At 38.5% G+C, this 26,013-nt stretch overlaps 1 long non-coding RNA gene across 2 annotated transcripts in view; it reads right to left on the bottom strand.

The window, feature by feature from the left end:
* LOC121665282 overlaps positions 1-26,013 on the bottom strand; it is an 80,540-nt gene that overhangs the window by 22,017 nt on the left and 32,510 nt on the right. Inside the window, exon 1 of one of the 2 annotated variants that reach the window (XR_006016314.1) lies at positions 2,706-5,355. The exons of the other annotated variant lie outside the window; for it this stretch is intronic. This is a non-coding gene — a long non-coding RNA (uncharacterized LOC121665282). Of the gene's footprint in view, positions 1-2,705; positions 5,356-26,013 lie in introns of those variants that run through there. 2 annotated transcript variants of the gene reach the window in all.

Here is a 26,013-nt window from a genome sequence, read left to right as displayed (position 1 = left end):
CTTTTTCCCCTCAAGCTTATTTTAATCAGTTTTAATCTATTTGATTGATAGAACGACTTATGGTTTTAAGAAGGAATTCAGCCTCTTAGTGTTTTTTAATAAGAAAATTTATCATCTGTAGAAACAGAAAGTATTTTAATTCTTATCAAGAAAATGAACTGGAGTGGAAAAAAGAGCCAGGTAACTAAAGGCCTGAGGGTCAATAAAATTAGTGTTTTTGAAACACCCACAAAATCAGAAAAGGTTACTGCTGTGCTTATGGATTCAATTAAAATGACATATTTAAACAAATAGCAAGATGTAATGTAGGAATAACAGCATTCCAGAGAACCAGAGGATACAAAGACCAGGAATAACTCTTATTTATTCTGAAAATCTTTGGCAGTGAGAAAGGGCCACTATTCTGCTTTAACCTGTGGACTTGAAGATTGCTTCATTTTGTGTGAAGGGATAAAGTTAGGGAGCTGAGGATGCAGAAATGTAACCTTCACAAAATTTTATTTTGATAAACACCTCAGTTTATCTTTCTATGGCAGACTGATAAGAAAAATTAACATAGTTCAGCAGAGTGCAGGTCAGTGAATGTGTTCGTGCAATGAAAAAATGAAACAGAGTTTGCTCACAAAGTCTCTGCTTTCCCAAGGCAAGTGGGAAGAAGAATAAAAATAATAATAAATTCTCTAGTCTGAGAATTTCATTAGAAAAAAAGTTACATTTCTCTGAAAAGTACATAGGTAAAGAAAAAGCATAAAAACTTCTATATTAATAGCAAATGAACAGGAGGGCATCGTGGCCAGAGGAATATGCAACAGTAACTTGGATTTAAGATGAAGAGTTTCCAGAAGGAAGTTAATAATTGTATCAATATTGGAACAGTAAATTCAATTTCGGGGATTCTGAAGTAGCAATGAATTTATGTTACATTGAATATTAATAAAAGCAAGAGACAAGAAAGAGGACAAATATAACTACAAAAGACAATACTGAGGACATTTTGGCTCCATAGTTGAAATTGGCAGACGTTAGGTCACAGAGAAAGAGTCCATCCAGTGACAACATATCTAGAGAAATATGGGAATTCAGGTGATTTTCCAGACAAAACCCCTGCATTAGTCCCAGCAGAGAGAGAGAGAGTTTCATTTTAGTTCCCAACATGCAGCAGTAAAATGTTCAATAGCAAGGCAAGTCTGCTGTGTCATGTTTATAAAACACACCAGTTTCTGTCATGCAGCCAAACCCAACCGGGCTCCACATTCTCTGAAGAAATTAAATCTCTGAATTCCATAGCATAAGTTTAGTTTCTTTCCTGGTTTTTCTGTCCTCTCACACACAAAGGAGGAACATCAAATACTACATTTATTTCAATCAGGACTGGAGTATCTTTAGAGATACATGTATAATTTACAGGAATTTAAATAGTTCTGAGGGAGGACGTGCCATGTTGCCTAATTAAAAATAGTGGCCAAGTTCTGCTGGACGGTGAAATTCCGCAGGAATTCCTTTGTACTTCAGGAATCTTACCTAGATTTTCTTGTCTAGAGGATGAGATTTTGACCAGACCTTGCAAAGCAGTTGTAAAAAACCCTAGTATGTATCTCTTCAAGTTTTGTACCACTGAGAAACCCAAACAAACAAAAATCCACAAACATTCCCTCTCCAAAAGAGAAAGAAACAAACAAAACAACAAAAGCAACTACAACCAAACCAAAACAAACCCTCTGGAGTATTTAGTACTTGCAACTGTGTTTATGTTGGGGAATTTCTGAAGATGATACAGACAGAAGATTAAAAAAATGCAATTAATGACATGAAGGTGCACTAACATTTCAGCTGACATTTTCATACATGATTTATACTTTGCCTACTACTCAGATGATGAAACAGTCAAACTATCTTAGCCTGAAGCACAAAGAAAGTGAAAATGCTGTATGTCCTCTGGCTTAGAGCTTTCCCTGGGGTGACTTTGAAAGTGTTTTCTATACTTGAAGCAAAAAGTAAAAAGTGGGAAAAAAGTAGCTTATATAAAGACAGGTTTAAAAGAAAACAAACCAGCAGCATTTTAATTTTTGTAAATGTTGGGTAAACTTATTGAAGGAACTGCATTTGAAATAAAGGCCCCTGAACTCAGAATCAAGGTGAGCAGCAGCTTTATCTCTAAACTCGAACAAAAGTCTGTTATGGTAGGATTGTTTAAATGCCATGGTTTTGATCTTGTTTGACTACTTTTCAGACTTTAGGGTATTGATTTGAAAATAGAAGAAAAGCTAGCTTATATTTGGTAGGGAAATGTATTGATCAAAGTCTGAGACCAACAAACTTCAGCCTGACCTGCTGAAATTACCAAAAAGAGAAAGGACTTGAAAAAGAAAAAAGGATGCAGAGAGAAAGGTGGAATAAAGTTTTCTGAGAATAAAGTTTTCTAAACTTCCACAGTGCAAAGCAGCAGCCAGGTGAGGTCAGTTCCTGGGGATAGAGGATACAAAGAGCTCTGATCCTCCCAAGGGAGCACTCGGGCTCTGTTGGCTGGGTCAGAGCACCCAACGTCAGGAGGGGACAAAGGCACTGCCCCCCTCAGAGAGCCTGCAGTGAAGAGCCCTGCGAGTTCCAGGTAGGAAGAACAACTCTTTTGACATGGGGGTGCTTCTACCAGCACTCACCCAACCCAAACGCAAATTTGTTAAATCAAGGGAGTGGGAAATATCCACCTTTATTGCTGCAAGGAAGTCTGTGAAGAGCTCTTCTGCACATCCAATGGCTATCAAAGTTCCAGGGAAATCTGAGTGAACCAGAAACTTTTCCCAATTAAGATCAAAGCTGAAACCAGCAGAAATAAAGGAGGGGGAAAAAGAAAAGAAGAAAAAAACTGAGAAACAAACCCTGGAGCAATGAACAACATACCAATAGAACTGCTGAAAGCATCAAGTAAAAATCAGTCTGGTTTTTGCACAAAATCACCAAGAGTCTGGGTCCATTCAGAAAAGCATTAATAGAATGCAATTTTTGGTGTAAAGATGTTACAGTCTTTTGCTATGAAAGGCTTCTATGACATCTAAAAATGCAGAGGGAGGAATTCTGCAATTCTGTCAAAAATATGCATTGAAGTTTGTGTCTTATGAGCAAACAAGGAAGAGGTCTTTGTTACCAGATGAGTTTTTTAGATTCATTTTTATGTGGTGTAACTTTAATTAAAACAAGGGGTTTCTTAATGAATTTAAAGATTCACTATGCAGCAGCGAGATTGTTTTGGACTTTTATCAAATGCAGATTTAGCTGCTTCCTCATCTCTTTGGGGATTTGGAAATTTTAAACCAGTCTGAAATTTCTTTAGAAGTCTTTAAGTGTATTTTGGTAACATTATTAATAGAGTGTCTTTAATTACTGGGTGCTTTCAGTGTAATTATGGAAATGTTCCTGGTACACAGTATTAATTTCTTCCAGTACTTGGAGGTTTGTGCACTGCTGTGTCACACATTCTGATGCTGTCCACAAACACAACCAGAAGGGGACTACAGACCTGGTTTAGAGGGAGAAAGAAGCTCAGTGATGAATTTAACTGCAGTGCTTTCTCCATCTCAAACAAAAATATCCTGTCCAGGAAATTGCTGTGTTTATTTGGGCAGTGGTCTCCATTAAACTTTCCCAGCCTTCCCAGGATCTGTTGTTGGAAGATGTGACAAAGCTTCATCTATGTTTAATGATAAGCAGAATTTAGCAATAGCAGAATACTGTCTAAGCTCCTGTAGGACTTGGGAAATGCATTTTTATCAATTATGTATTTGATACAAATATAAATATGTGAGTTTAGTGTAACCTTTCCCTCGAACTCTTATCTAAAGCTTTATTATTTCCTATCCCCAGAGGCAAAATAACTTACCTGTGACACTTGGCACATTTCTGGAAAAGCCACCATCAAATCACCTAAAGCAGTTGTTTATTTACATCCTGGGTTTCAGCCCTGGAAGAATTGTCAAGCCTGTGATTGTTTATTCTGTTTTAGGAAGAGAAGATTGAGTGGAGATGCACACGAGTCTTAATGAATAACTCAAATAAAACTTCTGTTGTAACAATCAGGGGAGTTTTTACCCTTTCCATGCACAAAAGAGAAAAAAGTGTGGGTTAGGTGTGGGTTTGTTTGTTTGTTTTTGTTTGAGGTTTTTTTCATTTTGGCTTAGAAAGAAAATAGAGGGAAGTATGCACATTCCTATCAAAGGAAGCCATATGTAAGTCTCTATTACGACCATCACAAAGGGACTCTTGACCCTAAGTTCTAGAGAAATTAGGAAAGAGAATTTAAAAAAAAGCAAAGATACTTACTCGTTATTTCTCTGCCTTTCTATAAATAGGTATGTCACCAATGAAGATTTTCAAATTCACAGTAGGCAACTGGGTAGAAGATAATGATCACTGGAATATCAGCTGCTCACTTGGATTGTGGAGATTCTGTTATTTCAAATCAGCTGAGGAATTTTGCACATGCACTCATAATAATTTACATCTGAGCAAACATGCGAGACATTTCCTCCCAAGTCCTGGACTCAATGCAAGGCAACGACAAAAGGATTTCATGCAGTGTTTTAAGGGAGGAGCTGACTTCTCTGATAGTTGTGTAACTACAGCATCACTCTCAGATTATCTAAGGTCTGAGCAAATACGACAAAAGAAGTTCTGCAATCATTTCTCTCCAGCACTATTTACCCAATTTTAAGGCTCAGTTTTCATCATTTGGCTGAGCAGCTTTAATGGAACAGTCACATCCTTGGAAATGACTGCATTATCCTCTCTCCATAAGTCACCACCTATCAAACAAGCGACATTAATAAATTATATAGATCCTGAATAACAATTTCAAATGAAAATCCAGTGATTTGAGCCATCTCCATGGTGACTTAAACAAAGCATTTTACTGTGCAACCATGGGCAAGGTGCTCCATGACAGTTCTGTGGATAGTCATTCATTAGTGACTGCTTGCCTTTGCTGATGTGCCTGCTGGGATGAAAACCTGTTGGGATAGTAACACAGGGCTGGCGATTTTTTTTTTTTTTTAAATATAAAGGCTGCAAACACTCCAAAATTCATAGCTACAGAAATCATACCAAAAGGAATGCCTGGGAGATGGGCCTGATTGTCCCATTTCCCCTGTGTGTTGACATATTGTGAAATTTTGAACTCTGATTTGTAAAGCTGGGGTTCTTTTGGGTTTCTTTTTCATATGTAGAGGTAAAGCAGAACAGACTCCCCTGTGGCCTGAAGACAATCTGATATTTTACAAAACCACATTTAGCCCAATCCCCCAATCAATTGTTATGATCTATAAAAACAAGAATACCTCCTTACCTTTGGAAGAGTTTAATTAGGAGGAAATGTTACATTTTAAAAAGATAATATATAATTTAAAACTTCAACAAAGGTGGACAAAGAAGAAGGAGAGAGCAGGCTTTGTAGATCCTTAAAAGCATTTAATACTCTATTCATCTAAAATTAAGAATCAGACTGTGTAGTAATAAGAGTTAGAAAAGCTCAAATGATATCACTGACTAGTTTTGTTCTCATTCTCTCAATGAAAAATTGTTCCACTGGCTGTCTACAGCTTCTTGTTCTCTGAATTATATTTTTAATTAAGACCTGCACTGTCATGCCTAAGAAATTCGTTTGTCAAGGATTCTTTTCTTGCTATTTCTAAGCACACTGACAAAAATTATTAATACATAAAAGGTTTATAAATTTTGTGATTTGGGAAAGTATTTAGACAAAAAAAAACATGAACAGAGTGTTGTTTTCCCTTTAACAAACATTCCAAAAGTTCAGATTCTAGACTTTGAAAAGATTCTGCAGAATTCTGTCTTTTGGGCTGCCAACAGGTGACAGAGGCGTATTCACAGTGAGGACAAAAACCAGGCATTATGTTGATTTCTCAGCTTTCCTGTGTAACAGACCTTGTATATGATTGTGGGAATGTCTCAGCAACAATTCTCTTGGTTTTTGAGGTAATTTGCTAGTGGAATAAATATGCAAGCAGAATTCCTTCACACTGTTTTGAACAAAGACCCTGAAGGTGTTTGTTCTTGGTGCGGATTGACTGAATGTAACCCAGAAAACATAAATGAAACAGAGAAATTAGGGTTAAGCCTGGTGTTTAAAGTGACATACAGGCTGTGCAGCCTGGAAAGGAGCAAGTCTCCTTATCTCACTTGTGATCTAAGAATGATAACAGATCATCTGGAAAAGAGCCTGTATCTGTGTTTATTGCAACACAGCCAGTCTGAAACCATGCAAGTTAAGTTCCTCCTGGTTCCTTATGGATGCAAAGTTGAAGGCAAACTTACCCAAAAAATTTTGATTTTATAAGTGTGAAAAAGATTGGATGTTTTATTGCCAATTCTGATTTTTTGGGCATTTGTAGTTTTGTTTCTCTGCCTCCACGCTTCTATTTATTTCCTTTTATTCACACCCTGCCTTCCACATTCCTTTTTTTTCTGAAGTTTGCTAGGTTTTGCCCCAGCCCTTCCTTCACAGGTATCATAAGAGTTTAAGTGGAGGGCAGAGCTGTACCAGTCCTTAGTGCCTCCATTGGCAGCAACGTTCCCAGAGGGAACAGAAAACAGCAAAAAGTGTTTCTTTGGGCTGAGCCAATCATTGCCAGAAGTATCTTGGCCTAAAGATCCACCACAATTTACCCACATTCTAATTCTAACTATTAATAATGAATGGCATTAATTATTCCAGCAAGGTCATTCTCAGAGAAGCCTTTCCCAGCTCACACCAAACCTGGCACTGGGATGCCCAGGCAGCACCATTGGCACCAACTGCTGCAACATCCCCTGGATTTGGAAAGCTGCTCCCTGCTCATGCACCAAGAAAAGACTTTCAACCCCCACAAAACAAGACAATGAAGTAAACAACCCAAACCAATCACCACCACTCTCCAGGGATCTGATCAAGAGCAAAGCAAAGCTTTAAACTCTAAATATTTTCTTTCTGAAGGATTACTTTCAGAATTTGGGTTCTCAAAAGAGCCAGAATCACTGCTACTCCAGAAGCCTCAAATACAAATATTTAGTGAGGCAGAGGGGAAACACTGTGAGATCTATATAAACAATGATAATAGTAATAATAGAAATTCTATATCTATCTATTTATCTCTGTATGAATAATGCTAGGGGGAGAAGGCAGGGAACTGAAGGGGAAAAATGGAGGAGGAGAGAGCACCTGCACAGGTAAATAAATAATGGACCGTGCAAAATCAGATATATCAAACAGCATAAATTTCCTTTTCCCCTCCTCATTCAGCATTTTATTTACTCTTTTATTTTAATTTTATTTGCTAGTCTGCACCTTCAGCAGCATACAACACATCCAAAACAGAGGAATGCTGCTTTGGCCAATACTGGACACCACAAGGACGATTAAACTGCCAGGTCCAAAACCACACCAGCTTCATTTGAGCCACAATTTACTCTACCTGACATTCTTATGTTGATCTACTGTTGATGCAATCCATAAATGCAATCCTCAATTTCATTTTCTGGGGCTCTGTCTGTTCAGCTCAGTTCATAAACAGCTCTCATGTTCAAATCACACTATTTATGTAAGTTTTGGGGCTGAGAAGGGAGACACTTTCATTTTTCAGGAAATGCCATTACAGTTTTCTGGGCTATAAATAAAAGGTGAAAGATAATAACCTGAGTTGCAAATTCCTTCTTGATATATCCCTCAAGACAGTTTGTTTTACTTTGTCACCAAGTTAAATGAGTTCAAAACCTTCACCTAGTAGTTCAAAAACCAGAATTATAGAAATGGATTTAGAATTCCAATTCAGTAACTAAATATATGCAGACAGAAACCTAAAAGAGTTTAGCTAAAATCTTTTTTTTTCTCCACAGTTTTTCTTCTTTCTAACCTTCCTACAGTGTTAGTTATTCAGCAGTTAATATTGATCTGAAAAATTCCCCAAAGCTGCAACAAATATTAATTGATTACTTAAAAGCAGATTCAAGTACTGGGAAGGAAGGTGTTATAGAAGACAAAAGTACATGAGAAATCCAACTTTTTTATGGTTCCATCAAAGCATTCAGGAAATCCAGAAGTCTGAGACTTTCTTTAATTAACTTCAGTGAACTCTGCAGAATTACAGAAGTGGAGATTTTCATCCCCTGTTACTTATTTGATACTTTGTTCATTTTGTCCCCAAGATTTCCATTTCATTTACAGAATGAGCTGAAAGACACACAGTAAATGATGTAGGGTGTTGTGGGGAAAAAGCAGCACATAGGTATAGCTCTGGGAAACCAGAGTCTGTGAGACTTCTTTAAGCAACCTTCCTCACAGGAAATCAGTAGCTCTGTGGTGATGGGTTTTTCCCCCAGGGCCTGGACTTGGTTTCTGTGAAAATTCAGAGCATTGATTTAAACACATAAAATTCAAGTTTTCTGAAATTAGCAAAAGCTTTTGTTCTCAGTGTCTTTGGTTTTGACTTTCTTATCTGTGAAGTGGAAATAGGAGACTTCTGTCTCCAAGGAGCAGTATGAGAAGGTATAAATCAAAGGAATGCTGAGAAACACCTCTGCATTGTATTGATGAGAGCTACGTCACAGACAATGGAGTGATGAACAGTTCCTTCCCCACACCAAAGCCCTCTGGGATCCAGTAAGCCAGGCAGACAAACAGCAATTAACAGTGAGAATTAAATGAAATATTGAACCCCTGCTCATTGGGTGAATTACATTATCTTGGTGTCCAAGACAAAGCACAGGTTTTGTGTTAAAGATTGCCTCTCTGTGTGGAATTGCACAGAATCCACTCACACAAGAAAGCCCAAACAAGATTGTACTGGAAACATTAATTTTGCTGCGTGATAGCTTTTAAGTATATGCCTTTTCCACCTTTAATTGTATATTGCCTTTTTTTTTTTTCTTTTTTTTTCTTTTTTTTTTTTTTTTATTCCCCCAGGCATATTTAATCCAAAATTACGATTACCTTCAATAATCATGCATAATTTTTTGTCTGGAATTAAGCAGTACCCAGTTGCTGTTCAACGACTGAGATCATCTCACATTTGTTTCATCCGTATTCTCCCTCAGAATAAAATCAGCAGTAAACAATTCCAGCTTAATTACCCAAAATGTGTTTGCACTGCAAATAGTTTCCTCTGCACTCCCATTTTTGCTCTGCTGACGCCGGCCCTGAGCAGGGAGCAGCAGAAACCACTGATCAGTGTGGGGATGGTTCCAAACAGGAGACAGTGTGCAGTGGGAGATGCTGCCCTCACCAACAATTTCTGCTGCCCCGGAACAGGCAGCCTGGGATAAAGGTGGGAATCTCCTTGGAAGGATGCACTCCGGGATCCTGCTGCCGGAGCAGGAGTCTCTGCTCTGAGCGGGGATGTTCTCGAGAGCATCTCACACACGATTCTGAGCAGACAACTTGAGCCCACCATGGTTAACACCACTTAAATCCTCACCATGCCTCAGGTGTCCAGAGTTTATCTGGGAAACTCAGCTCACCTGTCACCTCGCTCGTACAGAGTGCAATTTATTTTCCACAAAATTAAAGGGAGAGAAACTTTCCCATTATGTTTGGAGTCCCTTAATGCCAGAGCTACCTGAGTCTGCTCCAGCTGTTCTGAGCCACTGAGCAGCTTTTATCAGCAGTAGCTGGTGTGGCTTCCTGTGGCTCTGCTTCGCTGTGCGTGACTCTGCACAAACCCGGTGCACATCAGTCACAGTGCCCGTAGCCCCCAGCCTGCCTGCATCCTGTGCTAAGGAGGGGATTTACAGGGATAACACAGGAAAGACACTGAGCCAGCTGAGCACTTGGGGATTTTTCAGTGTTGGAGAGCTTGGGGTAGTTTTGTGTGCCTGTTTGTCTGCCTCAACATTTCAGCTCAAGTGTTTACTCTTAGATTAAATAAAATATAATTTTATTTTCTCTGACAAGCAGAAAGATTTTAATCATGACATTATATAATATTAAGAAAACATGGGAGGAATCTTTTTAAATTAATGCCCTAAAGTGCAGTTCATTCTTCTTCAGCACATCTCAGGGAAGGCTTGTCATTTTAGCATGGAACTTGTGAGGAACAAAACCTTGCTTGTGTTAGCCCAGCTAATCCATGCAGCACCTGATAACATTTTTTCCTCTAGCCTATACAAGTTATAAACTACCCACATTAAGTGAAGCTGTATTTCCCAATGAAATAATAAACAGAAAGAGTTGGCTTGATTCAGAGGTTTTCATACAAACCCAATGAGAGCAAAGCTCCTGGCACTGCTAGTGTTAAACTGCAGCCCAGGATGGAGGCTGGGATGGCACAGGAGACGTGTGGAAGTGGACAGCTCCATACCCAGGCCACTGGAAAAGTGTCATCCAGGAGTTGATGAGGAACAGCTGCTCTAAATGTGGGACAATTTCAGTGTAGCAGCAAAGTCAGATATTGGTCCTGCTTAGTCAGCATGGCAATTAAAATATTCACCAATAAAACAACAGGAGTATAAATAAAACAGATTATAAAGCTGGAAGGCAATTTCACATTAAGGAAAAAATCCAAGTAGAGTCCTTTGGAGGGGTGATATTTAAGTTACAGGAAACAGATGTATTCCTAAAGGGGTTTGGTTTTGTTTTTTAATTATAAAACTATAATGGCATATTTCAGAAACTTCAAGTAATTATTGAGATTTCACATCTTTAACACTTGCTGGATTTTTATTATTTGAAATTATGTGCAAATTTTGATCCACAGTAATTCTTATACCAGCTCACCAACTAATCTGTTCTTGACCAAAGCCAGCTGTTCCCATTTTGAATTATTCTGGACACAACTCTCTCTGTTCCACAATAGAATTCAGTGTTTTCTGCTCTGATGTATTTTGTTCTTCAGTTGACATTAGGGCTTGGGGTATGGCCATAGCCAAGGAGTATAATAATGAGAGAGACCAGAGCTTAGCTACAAACCTGAGAAACCTGAAGACAGTTCTGTAATCCCACAAAATGCTTTATTTTCCCTTGACTGCCCTCATATGCTACGACAAGAGATACTGAGTCAAGAAATCCTGCTCCCTCCCTCTGGAACAGCAACTACTTACCATGAATAAATCTGTTGCCAAAGTTTCCTCTCACCAACAATTACTTGCCACGCTTTTATTGACACCTCCTCCTCATCCTGAAAGTGCCATAGAGTGAGACAAAGCCCTCACAGCTTTGGAAAAGATAGCAGGGGCCAAATTAGATACACACAGTGCCAGAGGTAAGGGTTGAATCCATCCATGGCTAATTTGTGGACTTTCTGTGAAAGGGAGGGGCCAGGGCCTGAGAGCAGCAGGTGAGCTCTTGGACACAGGGAAGGGTAAAGGTGGGACTAGCAGTGGCTACAGTAGTGATCCTCAGTTGTAATGTGGAAGGAGGAAAGAAGATTAAGTTCTTCAGAACCAAACTGATGGATCTTAGATCTGTAAAACGAAGACATTAATATATAAAATTTGAAGATGGTTTGCTGTCACAAATTGAAGTAGTGTGGCTTGATGGTGTAAATTAGTTAAAATCCGTGTCCTGAAAACGTCAGATTATATACACTATACACCCAGCAAATCTTGTCACTGCCTGCTTTTCCTCCATCTGATGCAAAGCCTTAAAAATATGGATATGCTGAAATCCACAGACATATCTTAAAACCTACACAGAACTTCCTACCAAGCAAGGGTTGTAAAGTCTGGAGGGAAAAACCTTGGCAGGTTTTCTTAATCTGTTTTGATGTTTCTGTATCAACCAAATTAATTCACAAAGAAGGCGCTAACACAGGACATGTAAGCAACCTGCACTCTAAACATCTCCCCCAGAAAGAGACACCTCAAAACTGCTTTGGAAGTAGCAGTTTTAAGACACTTTATTTGGTTGTTTTTTTCCAAATTGTGTAAGAACACAGGGCAATAAACAATCTCTAGTGAATACTATTTGGAGATACATTAAATATAAGGAATGAGCTGCTTAAGAATTATTTTTTGTCTCCCAGCTGAGTTGAAATGTAGTGATTGTTTCTTACTTCTGCTTTCTTGTGAAGAGCAGCAAAGGAAAGACAAGCAATTAATACTCTGAGCAGCAGAAGTAACAAAAGCCGGCCTTTTGTGAGTTTATGCATCACTCCTGATTTATTCTGGCCCCTCACATCTACAACCCATCCCTTTATAATTCCTCAATCTCCAGCTGCCTCATTCCCTCTCTCTTCTTTTTCCTAGACTCCCAGCCCATTCCACGTGTATGAACAATTTCTTTTTAGCCTGCTGAGTGGCATCTGCTCTGGTTTAGTTTGCAGCTTCACACACATTGACTGTTTAGCTGGCTGCTGCTTCGTGATTCAGGAGAGGCATCACCTCCAAATTAATGGCAAGGAAAATAAACAGCTTTGGAGTCAGCTCATGGCCGAGCCTGTCGTTCAGACCTCCACAGGACCCCATGCCTCAGATCTATATCTTGTCAAATGTGGCTGGAATTGGCCAACAAACATCAAAGTCAATGGATTAAAAGGATGAGGAACAAATAATAGTGATCAGGAAGCCAAGGAAAAGGTTGTATAATATGTAGAAAAAGCAAGAAAAAATACTGGCTCTTTTTTAGACAGCACACACACAGTCAGTGTCTGATTCACAAGTAACATAAATCCACTCAGACACAGTTTAAAAGAGAATGAAAAGAAAAACACTTCTTGGTATTTGTTTTCCTGTATTCATTTTTTTCATAGTTCTCCACACTTCCAAATTGCTAAATGGAAAGCAAACCCCCTCCCCCTTCCATCTCAAGGTTTCTTTCAGACAGGTATTTGAATTTAACCTCAATTCCTTCCTGTGTGATACTCACTTGAGTCACACAAGTAGGACTCAAGTACATGCTGAAAGGTACATTTCTAAGTAAAATGTGTCATTCTCTACGTTAGGATGACATTTTCAGTGGTTCCCTGGGTTGATACTTTGGTCAGAGAGTAGAAACCTTGAAGCCCAGTAAAATAAAATATCAGCCCTGAAATAAAAGTAATGAGGTATTTGAAATCTGCAGAGCATTTTCCATTGACTTCTGGGTAGCTCAATGTTTACAAATTCGCATTGAGATGTGTTTTTACAGAGAATTATAGAGATAATACATTTTTCTTCATGCTTATATTCTTGATAAGGGTTTTTAACTGAAGTTACAATCAAATGCAATAGACTGTCTACCTTATAGACACCATTTATTTTACACATTTTCAGAACTAGGAATTCTTTCTGAATACCAGATGCAAAATCAGTAAAAATGCCTCTTTAATGATTGCCAATTGAGATGTGTTCAAAGTGGTTTCCATCTCTCATCTGCAGCCTGGCTGCTCGTTCTGTTTGATACTAGCACTGTATTACTAAAATTTCCAGCAGTTTGCTATTTAGTGAAATTCTGGCAGCATTTTATTGCTCCTGAACTCTATCAGAATTAACACCCACTTGTGCTATTAAACTTCCAAGATAGAAACATTATCTTGCCCTAAAGTCAGTGAGAATTAAATAATACACAAACAAACAACCTGTCATTTGAATACTGGAATAACATTTGAATATTTTCTTGCTGGTAAGCAGAGCTAAAAGGACTGTGTTTGGCTTAAAAGCATTTTGGTACATTCAGGGGACACTGGGGATGACAAGGACTAATTTTCCTGCTAGTGCTGTCTCACTGACTGAGGGCAGGACAGAAAGGTGGAAATTTTCCCAGAGCAGCTGTGGCTGCCCCTGGATCCCTGGCAGTGCCCAAGGCCAGGCTGGACGGGGCTGGAGCACTCTGGGATAGTGGGAGGTGTCCCTGCCATGGCAGGGAGGTTGGAATGAGATGGTTTTAAGGCCCCTTCCAGCCCAAAACATTCCAGGAGTCCATGAAATTTACTTTTTCCCAAATACAAGACACACAGGCTTTCCCCTTCTACCCAAGGACAGAGGGGCAGGCTCCAGCCCTGTGAGGCAAATCCCTCTCAGCCCACCAGGACATTCCCACCAGGGACCATCAGTGCCCAGCTGAAGGGTGGGGTCAGCCAGGGGCAGGAATCTCCCAGCCTCGGATTTCTCTCTCCTGCTTTGGTTTCCCACGCCCACCTCAGCTGCCCAGAGATATCACAACAGAAGCAATCACATATGTGTTCTTCAAAAATTGGTTTTGAAAGAGGCTCATTGCAGATAAACCAAATCGGTACCAAGGCCTCCTGTCCCTTACATCTGTTATCTGCTACGGCAGGAAAGACTCCTCTAAAGATTAACAAACCTTTCAAACAATAACGTTCCAAAATACTTATATGAGCAGCTCTATCACACATTTTACAAATGGGAAGACTGTAAGACATCATTTGACAAGATTGTATAAATGTATGCAATTGCTGTAGAACATTTACCCTAAAGTGCCTCTTCTAAGGATGTGCAGCAAGTGAGCACTAAGAATAAAAAGAAGCAGAAAATCCGTCAGTCCAAAATAACCACATCAAAAGTAAAATTTTATATTAGTCCCCCCCAGATGGCAATTTCTGGAAAAAAAATACTTTGGAAGCATCAAACTGAAATAACATTTTGGTCCAAAAAGTTACTGGAAGGAAAAGGGGGGAAAAAAAGTGGTTTAGAACTACTCAAGCATCCAAATTATCTGGGGTTTATACCTATGAGAAAACCTAAAAAGGTTCTCTTCATTTCCTTCGCTTGGTAGTGTCCTCCCAAACAGGTAGTAATGGACATTTTAAAATTGTATAACCTGAATTCCAAAACCTGTGGTGGGAAGGCATGTACAGAATATTACCATGGAATTCAACTGGGACCTGTGCTCTGTGAACAAACATTCAGCAAATCATTTCCAAATTATTTCCATCTCCCGTGGAAGGCTATTTCCTAAACCATCATTCCTCATTTCACTACATTTAAGTGACAATGCCACAGTTGTCCTTTTCTGAAACAAAAATTACTCCCTTCAAAGGAAGGGAAGAGGAAAAACAGCAAAGGATTTCCTGTACTTGAAATGTTTAATGCATGTGCTACAAACCATTCCCTGTATATCAACACTCCAGCATTAATAGTGGAAACTGTTTCTTAATCTGACCTTGAAAATACTCCATTTCTTCAAAGTTAATAATCAACTGAGGATATTTCTGGAGTTTCTGTAACTTGTGAAAGTTTTTATACTCACCACTTTAGGTAAAATTTTAAAAAATAAAGACACAGTAACAGAAAAAAACACCTGAAAGCACCTCTCAGTGCTTTGCTAATAACTGCTCTACAGTAAATTAACTGACTTTTTTTCCTATGTATTTAACAGCTTCTAATTCAATCTGTATCAGTTTTCTCTGTTCTCTAAAGGCAGATTGCTGGGTGGTGTAAAAGAGAGTTAATTAGCTACAAATACCAAACAGCACCCAAATAAAAAGGATCGTTATTAACGTACAGTGAACAGCTGGGCCATTTGAGAAATTGGTTTTGTTTCTAACAGTGCTCCTAGCCAACCATTTCCTAGACTGGAGAAGGCTTTTCTTTTCACACAAGTGTCTCTGTGAAGACTAAACCTGTTCTACACATGGAAGGCCAAAGAGGAAATGAGCTGTATTTTTGTAAGGATGGATAAATTTTGTATTGGATTGAATTAATAATATTTTATTCACTAACAACAATACTAGTAACACAGATGAAAGAATTAATGTAGGAAGTCATCACTAGATTGTGACGGGGCTAAAAATGTTGCTGGATGATTTTGTATTTATTATTATCACAAAAAAATATGACTTTACCTCATTAGCTAAATTTAGAGCTATTGAAAAATCAATGCCTGCAGAGAGTTAAACTCTCATACTTCCTGTTGGGGTGTTGTAATCTTGAATTAGAAGAGATTATATGAAAAAGCAAAGCTTGAGAAGGAAGTTTTCCAAGAATACCACACACCAGTCTACCCTTCATTTTCAGAAGTGATTGACCATGTAGAAATCTGATGCTAAACTAAAATTATTAAAATACAAACTGTCCCATCCATAAAAAGTGGAAGCTTAAAACAACATAAAAGAAGTTATCAGAGTTTTAATTTCCTATGCTCACTGATATCCCTCATGGATGTTTTATGAATGAGATCCCGGTTACACCACAGAAATTGCACTCCAAATCCAGATGTTGTATGAGAAATCACATTAAAAGTTATTTCAAAATACACTGAACTCATCGCTCCAATTAACTGCCAGATGTTCTGAGTCATCACCACTATCAAAACTCATTAAAGATTAATTTCATTCCTATTTGATAAACTGATTGAAGACTGGGTTCTCGTGGCTTTAGACATAAAACTGCCTGGAACTGAATGGGAAATTGCAGATTGTCTCACCAAACAGGGAGCAGATTTTCAATTCTTCCAGCTACAGCTACTGGCCTGAGCTGTGAAGCCGAGCTGCAGGAACCTCTCTGTTGTGGAGCCAAATTTCTCTGACACCCAGTCATAATGTTTGCTGTCTTCAGTGCCAAATCGACTTCGTGCATTTGGCAGAGCGAGCTCTGAATAATGGGTTGTTAACTTAATTCTAAGCTACAATTTCAGCACAGAATGTAATGATTTACCTGGATCACTCAGTGACTAGGAGCAGTTTGGTCATAGTCACAGTGCAACCACCACAAACACATAATCCCTCGTATGCAAAGCAAAGCTTCCCAAATTTATAGGAAAGAAGATCCTGCAAGGCTGTGTGGGGCTTTGTTGCCAGGTGGGGTTAATCCATAACAAAAATTAAAGCAAAATAAAAAGTCCTCATATTCACTTGGACCTCAGCTGTCACAACACTTCCTAAATTTGGGACTCATTCATATGCAACTTTTCTATTTCTTTTGTAAGATACTGAGCATTTTCAAGGTACAGGAATTCTTTTCACACACAGAAAGTTCTTGTTGCTGGATTTTCTTATCAAAATTTGGTATTAAAAAGTATCCGTAATTTATATAAATACAAAGGTGAAAATCAGAACATCTTATGCCTTGTGTCCCTCTGGTATTTGCAATAAGCATGAATGTGAATATGAGGAGAGAATTTCAGGGTCATGGAGATCCCACCTACAAGTGAAATGCATGAAGTATAAAGGAATTTTCATAAGGAGAATTTTGACAGAGTTTCTATTGACAGAGGAAAGATTCCATCATTCCATTGGTATTCCCAGGGTTCCACAGCTCTCCCATGTGCCACGGAAGGAATTTACCCCTGAGAAAAGATACGGTAAAGGTTAATGCCACCCATATGTGGGATTTTACTGTAATGCCCTTACAAAAACACACTGTGGAGGTCAAACCGAGCGGCCAGGACCTGCAGAAACAATACCTTGGTTTTGTCCTTCTAGCTATTTTCTTTCCTGCAAAAAAAGTACGGGGTGGGGGAGAGGAAAGAGGGAAAAAATAAAAGCAGTTTTAAGGGAGCACATGAAACTTTCAAACCCTCAAACTGTGCCCCTGTGAAGGACGACACACTGCAGCAACCCAGGGGAGACAGTGTTTTCAAAATGCTTTTTTTTTGTACCCTCAAGATTGTCATAATGAAGGTGCAGTTTTTGATATTTTTTGTCCTGTGTTCTTCCCATTATTATATTTTATCTGGATGAAATATTACCATTGTAGGATGTGGCATTTATTTTCCCTTATCAACATAAACACTTTTCTAGACACTCCAACCTGTACAAAATGCCTATGGAGATGACTGTGATTACAGTTACTACTGAAATCATTTTGGGTACAATAGAAAAAGGCAGTTTTCATTCTAGAAGTGAGCTATAAAATTATCTCTTTCTTAGGTTGGTATTTAATTTTTGAAACCTAGCAGAGAAAAAAAAAAGAGCTTGCTAATAAATGACCTTTCCCTCTCAAATGATCTGCAAAACCTGAACAGATTCAGCCCAAGGCGTGAGGTTCACCTTTTAATTCATATGTTTAATTACTCATTATATTATTACTCAGCTTTCAGAGCTGTAGACTTGAAATAGAATTCTAAGAAGGTTTAATCAAGCTCTTTCATTGCAGCTCTAGTGAAAGGTGCTGGAGTTTGGATACGGGAATGAGAGTAGGATTTCAGTCCCTGGCCCAAGCTGCTCTGGGTGTGCTGACAGGGAAATCAGGACATCAGGAGTCACTGGAACAACCCACAAACACGTTTGCTTTAATTTCTTGACCCCCAGCTGCACTTTATTCTTTGGTGTTTTGATAGCACAGTATATTCACCAGAAACTAAGGCAAGGAAAGTTTTGCCTGGGGCAAAAAGAATTTGAAAGCTCAGAGTACAAAAGGAAAATCAAAATTTTTCTGCCTTCCTACTCATAATTATTAAAATACAGAGGTGGGTAACAACTGGAAGAAGAAAATGTGTCTGCTGATGAGGCGCAGCACCAAAATCCATCCTGTTTCTTACATGTCACAGATAGCATCAGCTTTTAGTCAATTTTTCGGTCCAAACCACTTTCCTGATATATTAAAAGTAATTCTTCATCTACTGGCATTTCAGAAGAAGCATAAACCAACATACTTTAAAGCTACACAAATACCAAGCACTTAGAATGGTTATATTTAGTTAATTGTGAAAGAAAAATAGCACACCCCCCATCTATTTCCCTTACGTCTATTCCCTTTACATCCTTACATCTATTTACATCTTTACATCTCTTCCCTTTTTGAAATAGGACTTTGTTGCTCAAAATTCACCATTGTGCTGTCTGAAACGTGTTCTCTCTGAGCAGAGTGGGGCCAGAGAAAAACTTCTGCAGGAAGAACAAAGTCCTCAAAGAGAAACAAACACAAAGGACATGAACATCTGAAAATTGATGCTCCTTCCTCCACAGCCTTTCCAGCATGAAAAGAAGCACAGTTTTATGGCATTTCTCACTATCCTGTCTTCTTCCCAGTCTCTTTGTCTTTATTTTTTCCTCACTAATTCAGTGATGAATTTGAATCCCTTAGCTCCTCATATGTTTTATGTTGCACCAGCCCCTTGCAAACTCTGCCCAATCGTGTTTTTTTCTGTGTCATTATAAAAATGTCTATACAATTGTCAATAACGTAGCAGTAAATGGCATGTCAGGTATATAATAAATAAAGAGGCATTTAGATAATAAAGCAAGCACAAAAACATATTTATTTGCTTAAAAAATGCCACTTTGAAGTGCAAGCTCCATCTTTCTATGAAAGTTATATATTACCTCTAAATGCATAAATGTTCATACATTACAGTAGTAAGTGCATTAAGGGAAAAAAAAAGAAAATATATTTGATGTTGCCATTATCTGTTCTTCAGTTTGTACAGAGAAAGAATTTGGAGAATAATTTTTAAAAGTCTACTCCATTTGCATTATGGTTCATTATTAGCAACTCAGAATGTTACATAGTCTTTTAATTGACACGGAACAATGTTTTATTTACTATTTCTTTATCATAATCATGTCCTATTTGCCTGGTTTTCTAACTCTAAATTAAGTAATATATCAAAAATTATTTCAATTAATCCCAAATTTTAAATCTCCAGGCAGCATTTATTACAAGATTAATGTGATTAATTTCAATTTCCCTATTGCTAAAAATCATCATTTCCACAAGAAACAAAGATCTTGTGTTTCTCCTTATGGACTTTTCAGTGCAGGTTCAGGTTGTGCCTGGAGACCTCTGGTGATTCCTTCTCATCCAAATTCTCCTCTGGCTTCAAATTAAATGTGACAAAGAGGGGTGTCTGGGAAAATGCCATGTATATTAAATTCAAGTTCAGTGAATAGGAGGATGAAAGGAGCAATGGGAAAACCAGAAGGGTTGAAATACAGACAGTAGGAAAACCCCAAGACTGAAGTATGGAAGAATGATAGAATTATTAGACGACACAAATTTTTCACATTTCTATAAATCTCTGTATGCATTTTGCAAATCTGACATTTACAAAGTGATAAAAAACTGGGGGCAGTCTAAACTAAATTACATAAAGAAATGTCAGCCCTTTAAAAAGGAAACCACCAAAGAATCCAGCTAGACCTACTTTAAGTGTATGTTTGTAAAGGAACTGAGGAAGGGTTAGATTGGCAATGCAGGAATAGGTGGCAAAAATGAATAATTTTCTCTTACTGGAATGATAAAATGCTGACCATTTTTAATATCACTCTAAGAAACAAAATGGGTATTAAAATTTATAGCAACATGATGGAAATTTCCCTGTTCATGGCAATTTGAGTTCATTTCTTTTGAGGTTGTCACAAGACCGAGAGAAATTCAGATGGATCTCAAAAGCCATTTCAGAGAAAATTTTCAGGTTCTCTTGCATATATAAACTACATTTGAAATACAATATAATCCAGTAGAAATGCATCTCTAATGATAAAACAAATAAGAGGAAAATACAGGTAATCACAAGAAGAGATGCTTTGATACACCCCTTCAAAAAACCAACAGTTCTTTTGAGGGCATTACAAGACTTCCTCAAGCTTTTGTTCTTTCAAGGATTTCCTTCTGGATTTTTTTTTTTTTTTTTTAATATTTGTGTTATTTTTACTAAAATATTTCTTTTGGGTATCTTAATAAAAACCTTAAAACCGATGCTTGAGTAGTGTTTTTTTCCATGAAGAACATCCTGAAATTCTTAAAAATAATTTCACACCTTGAAAAAGTGAGGGTATACATGTCAATTTTTTCATCAAATAATGCTTTTAAGAAAAATTGGAATTGCACAGACAGAAGTAAGAGCATGCTCAAGTGAAATGAAAAAACAATAAATTAAAATCTTCTTACAAGTCATTCTCTTCATGTTTTATTTCTCATTCAGTAAATCAGCAATCCATGGATTTTCACCTGTAAAATACTGCTGCAGGAAATTGTTCAATATGAATTATAAAGAGAACAGTTTAGTTAATTAAAAGTTTGAGTAAGTAACAAGTTACTTAGACAACTAAATCCCAATTTGAAGATAATTCATCCACTTTGCCTGTCTCATGAAAAATTAATGCGAAAAGTCTCATACAGACTTTAAATCACTTCTGCAGATATGGTTTGGTTGGGTTTAAATGTGCTTTACCAAAACTCATTTGCTTTTTAAAACTAAATAATTCTGTATCCAAATGCTTATTGATGTCACCATATTCTGATCTGCTCCAATTCTGCTGTCAGACTGTTGGCAAGGGACAGCAGCCTAATGACAGCATCCAATTAATGCTGGTGTACCCAGAATCCTGTTAAACAGCACCAGTACAGCCTGCATTTCTTGAATTATCTGTTTCATAACAATTCCCTGTTTCATATGCAGCAGCAGTTTCCCTCTGAGGTCTGATGGAGTTGGATCCTGGCAGAGCAGGTGCCAGCCAGGACAAAAGTCCTGAGAGCACGGCACAGACCCATTGCAATGCCCCAAAATATCCAGAAATGAGGTAAGTATGACCCAGGGTGCTGCTGTGGAATTAAAATAGTTCCACCCCTTCTCTGGGTGGAGCTGTTGGGGTTGTCACCATCCACGCTGGCTTCACTCTGGACAGAATCTGTTGGGCAAATTCTGTTAACTCCGGGATTCCCACTGATCTTGCCAGGAGTCAATCCCAGCGTGACAGAAATGCCACAGGATTCCCTTGGCCTCTCGTTATTCCTCTCCCCTGGAGCTGTCCCAGGCTCAGGCTCAACAGCTTTTTTAAGTTCCCCACTGCTCTCCCTCTCTGTTTTTATCCTAAGTGAGATGTTTCTTTCAATTCATTTCTCTGCACTACTCAACACTCTCAAAGTTTTATAAAAAGAAGCATTATTGGCTTACTTCCCTCGATTTAACTGAAAACTGAAAAACAGAGCTTGGAGCCAGAATTTTCTTTCTGGAAGGCATCCACTGCTTGGAATGACATGCTGTGCAAACCTTCTCCAGTTGTTCTTCACAGTTCCTGAAAGGTTCTCGGTTCTGTTTCTCACTCAAAGTGTATTTTCGTCTGCTATTCTTCTGAGCTTTCAGCTGGATTGGGGAATTAGTCCTGAATAAAAGCTTTCCCAAACAGGAAGGTTTAGACTTCCCATGTAGCAGGAACAGGGGCAAGGAGAACAAATATTATTTGAAAACTCTAAGTGCTCATAATTGTATATGAATATTTGTAAACCAGATACGGAGCCAGGGAAATTTTCGTCTATACAGAACTGATTGAAACAAATTGGTTTTCTAAAATTAACTTTTAAAGAATTTCCATTATGACCTTACAAAGTGTAGGGCTTTTCTGAAACATTCACTGGAAGGGTACTAGAAATTCAAATGACATTATTACAAAGGCGCAAGGCAAAAAGAGAAGCCAGAAAAATAGGACAGAACGATGAAAAGGACATCAAATTAAGCCAGAGGAAATAGCAAAATGCTATGGAATCTATAAAAATACACAATGTATGTGTTTAATTCCGCCAGTAGGAGGAGGATTTTTTCTCTCCTTTTTTGTGACATTCAGGGAAATTTAGCATTTTGTTATGTGAAAAAATAAACCTTAAACTGTTGAGTTGTTCCATATCTGGGCAATGGCACCATAAAAAGAAACTATCTCTATGGTGTCCCAGTTTAACTCAGTTGTAGCAACCTGGGCTCTACCAGGTTTCATAAGGACAGCATTAAATGAGGAAAAACAGCACAAATGACTCTGCAAACAGATTTTACAGCGCTCCACATGACCCTGGCTGTAGTGGGACTCAAACTGAGCCAGCCTCAGAGAGGCACTCAAAGGTGAGGTACAAAGGAGCAAAATCCAGAAATTTTCCGAGGAAATCCTACAGTTCCTATTATTTTTCTCCTTAAAACTCTAAAACGAGTATAAAGAAACCATTTCTGCACAGGAAATCTTTCAAAGCAGGAACGACTTCACATTTTGCAGGTCAGCCTTAAAAACATGAGGAGTTCGTGAAGAGAACAGGAAAAGCAACCACAGCAGATCTGCATTAACATCAAAAACCCAAGGTAAAATGAAAAGCCCCTCACCCATAACTCCTCACGCCACCCTTTATGAAGTCCTCTATGCCAAGGCCACAGATACAGATTCCATCCCTTGATTGTCTCATGACCACTTAAAAGCTGATTTATCACTGTTTGTGACAAAGCAATCATCCACTCTAGCTGGCTCTTTGCTTAAAACCTGTTTGGTTTTCTTTGACCTGCGCTTAAATTAATGTGAATGTGCCAGGAATCATCAAAGCAAGTTTCTGTGAATACTGGCATAAACTGAGATGAACTCCCCTTGTTTCAGGAGCATCCTGGATATAATGAAAGCTTTTGTGCTACAATTGCAGTACACAAGAATGTAAATAATATCTTAGCTACGCTAACCAATTCACCTTCATTTTTAACAGGTGAAAGGCATTGGCATAAAACCTGCATTTCTGCCCCAGTTTTGTGTTTTAAAATATTCCGAAACCAGAGAGCAGAGTAGAAAGTCCCCTCTCGTCCCACAGTGCCTGTAGATTACAACTGAGAAGAACAAAATTCCAAACCGTGCCTTATTTTTCACTCTGTGCACTGATACCAATAGAAACCAAACATGCTGATCAAGATACACAATTGCTAACAAGGCACTTCTTCTTTGCCAAATTAGACTCCAGACATAAAAGTTAAAAACTAGAGAGTCAGAAATAACTGAATATCCAAATATACTGCTAAAGTGATATGATTAATATTCCTTGTACAAAGTTATTTATTTAAATGTATTTATTTAAAATATTTAACCAGGAAATTACCATCGAGATTAAAAGAATTACACTTAGCCTACAGCAACAATATGCTAACACTGCCAGCACTTAGAGGCTAATAATTTACATTGGGGACATATCTAAGCACAGCAGATACTAGCAAGGATGTCATATTAGGGATGTTAGGAGGAGAATTTACCCACATGTGATGAAAGTGAGGCAAAGAGGACAATTCATGTGCAGGAGCAAAGGCACCAATGGGAAATTCTCCAAACAGACGGCGAAATACACGAGGATGCAATGCCCATGGCAGGGCTTGAACTGGAGGAGGTTTAAGGTCCCTTCCAGCCCAAACCATTCTGGGCTTCTGGGATTCCATGAAAGCAAACCCTCCTGGTGAGTGCCAAATGGCTCTCACGGGGAGGATGACACAGGATGCAGGATTGTAACTGGCTTAATTAAATTCTATCTTGAAAAAAGGAGCATTTCTTCAATGAAGTCTCTTTCCTTATGGCATGTCCTTATGCCAGCCTCCAGGCTGATCTCAGAGTGCAGAGGAAAACAGCAAGCCTTTGGAAAGGCAATGGGGAAGCTGGCAGGAGCTGCTGGTCCCCCCTGGACTGATGTCCAGCCTGGGGTCTGACTCGGTGCTCAGGGACAAAGGCAGGAGTTTCTGGCTCTTTTGTGCAGCCCGGAGAAAGACTTCGCACTCACACTGGCTAAAAGGTGAGTACATCACACCTGCCAAGTTCCTGAGTCACACAGCTTTTGTTGTAGTGCTTTGCTTACTTATCAGTTTTGAGGAGAAAAAATTTAGTGTAGGTATTCTTACATCAAGAGAAAGAAAATAAATAGCCTTTTGCTAAGGCCCCAAAATATTTCTTCTCAGACACATATTGCCTGCATTTGCCCATCCCTGGCCTTGCAGAGACATCCTGAATCACCCAGGAATTCCCTCCTAAGCTTTTCCATACACTGCTCAAGAACACTGTCCCTGTTTACCCTGGGAATGACATCCTTCCCTCTCCTGTCACTAGGAACAGGTATCTGGAGTACAGACTGTGCTATTAGACAAAAGATGTTTTAAATAAAAACATGGAGAGGTTCTCATCCAACCCCTCTATTCACCTCAGTTTTTAAACTAACATCCTGTTGAACTATAACATTCTGCAATTTCATGTACAGAGTAGACTTTGTCCTCTGGAAGATTAAATGTGTGTTCTGTCATTGAATGCTGGTCTGCATCGTCTGGAACATCCTTCAGTGACAATTCCTGCATATTAATAGCAAAACAGTTTCCCATGCAGGGAAGTAAATATTTAAGTTTAAACTTTTTTTCCCCCCCCCCCAGAAATTTACAAAAACCCGGCTCTGGCTCAGGAAATGCCTCAAGAACTGATGGCTGGTACTTGGAAAGTGCTTACAGGGACCCCCACTGGCTGTGTTCCTGTCGTTGTCCCCATGTTTTTGCTGCTGTCCCTGTAGTACTGTACTCTACATGATAAAGAAAACATTAGAGCCATAATAAATGCTGAAGTCTTTGATAAGAAGTAGTGCAGACTCAATTATATCTTCATACAATTCATATTTTGAAACGATGTTTTTTCAAATTGGAAATTTTAGACAATGAGAAGAGGGGGAAATTGTACGAGGCAGAAGAGAAAAAGGAATCCATTTAACTTGTGTTACCAAATGCGAGAATGATTTGTAGATAGCAGGTAATGAAGGACTCTGGGGTCCTGTGAGCAAGAGAGCACTGATAACGCAAAACTTAAAAAATACAATTCCTCTAGAATATTCCCTATAAATACTTTCCTTTTCATAGAGGCAATAAATGCTTCTGTACCAATTATGTTTTGATGCCAGTCTCTACCGTTTGCACTTGACTTTTCAGCTTCCATCCAAGTTTACAGTTCTCTGAATGCAAATGGGATTTTTCAGAACAGGAAGACGGAAACCTGGGCTCTCTTTCTCTATTGTTTCCTTTAAAAAATAATTTCAAAAGAAGGTAATAAATTTTACTTATCTCACTCTTGAGAAGATCTCTACTTCAATAAAGTTAAACTGTGGAAGTGCCATTTGGCACAGTTTGTCATAACCTAAGTAGTGCCCTGACTCATTTCATCCCTCCCACCCCAGGGCATGATGAGCAGGCAACACAGCAGACAAATCCCAATTTAAACAGAGATAAATTATTAAAAAGCACTTCTATAGGAGACCATTTTCTGAGAGTGGTTCCAAATGATATAAATCACTTCTTTTAAGAGCCCTTTTCCCCCTGACAGTTCTGTTTCCTCTCCCTGTGTTCATGTGGTCATAACAAAATACTGTGTTCAGAGAGCTTAAAAAAATCCCATTTTTCAGCTC

Source organism: Corvus kubaryi, unplaced genomic scaffold (genome assembly GCF_017639235.1).
Source record: "Corvus kubaryi isolate FWS band 111438036 unplaced genomic scaffold, C.kubaryi_AGA036_p1.0 37322, whole genome shotgun sequence".
NCBI classification, from domain to species: Eukaryota; Metazoa; Chordata; class Aves; order Passeriformes; family Corvidae; genus Corvus; species Corvus kubaryi.
Note: the sequence above shows the minus strand (reverse complement) of the source record. Positions and strands in the feature narration are given on the sequence as shown.